Here is a 4,732-nt window from a genome sequence, read left to right on the forward strand (position 1 = left end):
TGGAACAGAAAACCTAGCCTGTTGCACAGTCCGTGTCTACTATGCAACAGGGAACCTTGCGTGTTCCACAGACCGTGTCTACTATGCAACAGAGAACCTAGCGTGATGCACAGTCCGTGCCTACGATGGAATAGAGAACCTAGCGTGATGCACAGTCCGTGCCTACGATGGAATAAAGAACCTAGCGTGATGCACAGTCCGTGCCTACGATGGAATAGAGAACCTAGCGTGATGCACAGTCCGTGTCTACGATGCAACAGAGAACCTAGCGTGATGCACAGTGCGTATCTACGATGCAACAGAGACCTAGCGTGTTGCACAGACAGTGTCTACGATGCAACAGAGACCTAGCGTGTTGCACAGTCCGTGTCTACGATGCAACAGAGACCTAGCGTGTTGTACAGACCGTGTTCACGTTGCAACAGAGAACCTAGCGTGTTGCACAGTCCGTGTCTACGATGCAACAGATACGTAGCGTGTTGCACAGACCGTGTCTACGATGCAACAGAGAAACCTAGCGTGTTCCACAGACCGTGTCTACGATGCAACAGATACGTAGCGTGTTCCACAGACCGTGTCTACGATGAAACAGAGAAAACTAGCGTGTTCCACAGACCGTGTCTACGATGCAACAGATACGTAGCGTGTTCCACAGACCGTGTCTACGATGCAACAGAGACCTAGCGTGATGCACAGACCGTGTCTACGATGCAACAGAGAACCTAGCCTGTTGCACAGACCGTGTCTACGATGCAACAGAGAACCTAGCCTGTTGCACAGACCGTGTCTACGTCACATCAGAGGCCGCGCATGCGCACAGGTGGCGTTCCCAAGGAGGGCTCTTCCTCAACTCAAGTAGGATATTTATCTTCGTCATTTGAGAAGTTGTTTCTGACGCAGGTGCGACCGCTTAGAGTCCACACTCAATTGTTCTGTTGCTTTGTCCACTAGCCTGTGAAGGACTCCCCCATCGGAGAGGCTTGAGGAGCTGGTGATGTATTTGGTCAAGAGCCACTTAGCTGTGTTCAGGTGAGGTCTTATTGACCTATGAAAGGTCAATAAGACCTCTTATATCCCTCTAGTGCCTGGCATATATTAGTATTGTAGTTTAAATAATAGGTAGAATACTAATTATTATTATTATCATATTCAGAATTATAAGCTGTAATAAATAGAGTGAGATTATATGTAAGGTGTTGCAAGCTTGGCGGGAATGAACAGGTGTAGAGTGGAATACATCACACATGTATTCAGTGTCTCTAATGTATTCAGCGTCTCAAATGTATTCAGCGTCTCAAATGTATTCAGCGTCTCTAATGTATTCAGCGTCTCTAATGTATTCAGCGTCTCTAATGTATTCAGCGTCTCTAATGTATTCAGCGTCTCTAATGTATTCAGCGTCTCTAATGTATTCAGCGTCTCTAATGTATTCAGCGTCTCTAATGTATCAGTGTCTCAAATGTATCAGTGTCTCAAATGTATCAGTGTCTCAAATGTATCAGTGTCTCAAATGTATCAGTGTCTCAAATGTATTCAGCGTCTCAAATGTATCAGTGTCTCAAATGTATCAGTGTCTCAAATGTATTCAGTATCTCAAATGTATCAGTGTCTCAAATGTATTCAGTATCTCAAATGTATCAGTGTCTCAAATGTATTCAGCGTCTCAAATGTATCAGTGTCTCAAATGTATTCAGCGTCTCAAATGTATCAGTGTCTCAAATGTATCAGTGTCTCAAATGTATTCAGTATCTCAAATGTATCAGTGTCTCAAATGTATTCAGTATCTCAAATGTATCAGTGTCTCAAATGTATTCAGTATCTCAAATGTATCAGTGTCTCAAATGTATTCAGTATCTCAAATGTATCAGTGTCTCAAATGTATTCAGTATCTCAAATGTATCAGTGTCTCAAATGTATCAGTATCTCAAATGTATCAGTGTCTCAAATGTATTCAGTATCTCAAATGTATCAGTGTCTCAAATGTATCAGTATCTCAAATGTATCAGTGTCTCAAATGTATCAGTGTCTCAAATGTATCAGTGTCTCAAATGTATCAGTGTCTCAAATGTATCAGTGTCTCAAATGTATCAGTGTCTCAAATGTATCAGTGTCTCTGGAGATCAGTGTCTCTCTATTTAATATTCCCTTATATTCTTCTAGTTCATTTTTCTCTGTTATTCTGTTCCTTTACCTTTAATTAACTAGAGTGTTTGTATATTATGTCTCTCTTCTCCTCCTCCCTTTTACCTCCACTTCTCTTCCCCTCTCATTATCCACTCATATGTTTCCCTTTCTCTCATTCTCTTTATAAAAGTCCTATGAAGCGGTCCTGTCTGACTCTCTCTCCTCTCTTTCATCTTTCACACACACACACACACACACACACACACACACACACACACACACACACACACACACACACACACACACACACACACACACACATATGCGTGTATACCACATATGTCAGACCAATCCTGGAGTATGCGGCTCCAGCATGGAGTCCATATCTAGTCAAGGATAAGACTAAACTGGAAAAGGTTCAAAGGTTTGCCACCAGACTAGTACCCGAGCTGAGAGGTATGAACTACGAGGAGAGGCTACGGGAATTAAACCTCACTTCGCTGGAAGACAGAAGAGTTAGGGGGGGGACATGATCACCACATTCAAGATTCTGAAGGGAATTGATAGGGTAGATAAAGACAGTCTATTTAACACAAGGGGAACACGCACAAGGGGACACAGGTGGAAACTGAGCGCCCAAATGAGCCACATTACAAAGAACTTTTTTAGTGTCAGAGTGGTTGACAAATGGAATGCACTAGGAAGTGATGTCGTGGAGGCTGACTCGATACACAGTTTCAAATGTAGATATGATAGAGCCCAGTAGGCTCAGGAACCTGTACACCTGTTGATTGACAGTTGAGGCGCGGGACCAAAGAGCCAGAGCTCAACCACCGCAAGCACAACTAGACGAGTACAACTAGGCGAGTACACACACACACACACACACACACGCGTGCATACACCCAGCTAAAGTAGTTGGAAGACCACTATGTAGTCCCGATATACAAAAAGGGCGACAGACAAGAGACACTAAACTACAGGCCAGTTTCCATGCAAGGTGATGGAGAAGATGTGAGGAATGGGCTCGTAGACCATCTGGGGGTAAAGAGCTTAGTAACACACATCTCTGAACCAGCATTGGTTCAGAGATGGTAACTCGTGTCTCACAGACTTAATAAAATTCTATGACCAGGCAACAAAAATTAGGCAAGAAAGAGAAGGGTGGGCAGACTGCATTTTCTGATACATGAATAAAAAAAATAGACATTTACTTGCATAACTAAACACCTGTAGATGCTTAGTTAGCATGGTATAGCAGTTTAGTTACCACAGTATAGCAGCTAAGTTACCACAGTATAGCAGCTAAGTTACCACAGTATAGCAGCTTAGCTACCACAGTATAACAGCTTAGTTACCACAGTATAGCAGCTAAGTTACCACAGTATAACAGCTTAGTTACCACAGTATAGCAGCTTAGCTACCACAGTATAGCAGCTAAGTTACCACAGTATAGCAGCTTAGTTACCACAGTATAGCAGCTTAGCTACCACAGTATAGCAGTTTAGTTACCACAGTATAGCAGCTAAGTTACCACAGTATAGCAGCTTAGCTACCACAGTATAGCAGCTTAGTTACCACAGTATAGCAGCTTAGCTACCACAGTATAACAGCTTAGTAACCACAGTATAACAGCTTAGCTACCACAGTATAGCAGCTAAGTTACCACAGTATAGCAGCTAAGTTACCACAGTATAGCAGCTTAGCTACCACAGTATAACAGCTTAGTTACCACAGTATAGCAGCTCAGTTACCACAGTATAACAGCTTAGTTACCACAGTATAGCAGCTTAGCTACCACAGTATAGCAGCTTAGCTACCACAGTATAGCAGCTTAGCTACCACAGTATAGCAGCTTAGCTACCACAGTATAGCAGCTTAGCTACCACAGTATAGCAGCTTAGTTATCTCCGGTGGCTAAACTGTGTTAACACAATATCAGAGACTAAACCGTTCTCTATAAAAATAAACTGAACTAAAGCCCTCAACCCGAAAAAGGACGAACCCAATTAAAGCGGTCATCACAACGACCCCAGACGGCGAACAACCCGTCCTTAAGACAGACAGCCAAACCAGAGACGCAAGCAAGAAGCAGAAAAGACCAGTTTAATCACCCAGAGAGAGAGAGAGAGAGAGAGAGAGAGAGAGAGAGAGAGAGAGAGAGAGAGAGAGAGAGAGAGAGAGAGAGAGAGAGAGAGAGAGAGAGAGAGAGAGAGAGAGAGAGAGAGAGAGAGAGAGAGAGAGAGAGAGAGAGAGAGAGAGAGAGAGAGAGAGAGAGAGAGAGAGAGAGAGAGAGAGAGAGAGAGAGGGTCATTTAAGACACCCCACGGGTCTTGTCTTTAACAATAACACACACACACACATGCACCCCCTCAAGGAGCAGGTTAGGACGGGTAACCAAAGTTGACAGGAGCACCTCTGGGGACACGGGGGGCGAGACGTCACAAGCAGAGATGGTCACTTTAGATAACTAGGTGGTACAGACACAGCGGGGAAATGCGCATACGGTATACGAAGCTGAAAAATATACAGGCGTAAGTGGACCAATTTACAGACGGTAAACAGAGATGACTAAAGCATTTTCGGAGTCATACACGGACCTAGTAGA

This window comes from Procambarus clarkii, chromosome 63 (genome assembly GCF_040958095.1).
Source record: "Procambarus clarkii isolate CNS0578487 chromosome 63, FALCON_Pclarkii_2.0, whole genome shotgun sequence".
NCBI classification, from domain to species: Eukaryota; Metazoa; Arthropoda; class Malacostraca; order Decapoda; family Cambaridae; genus Procambarus; species Procambarus clarkii.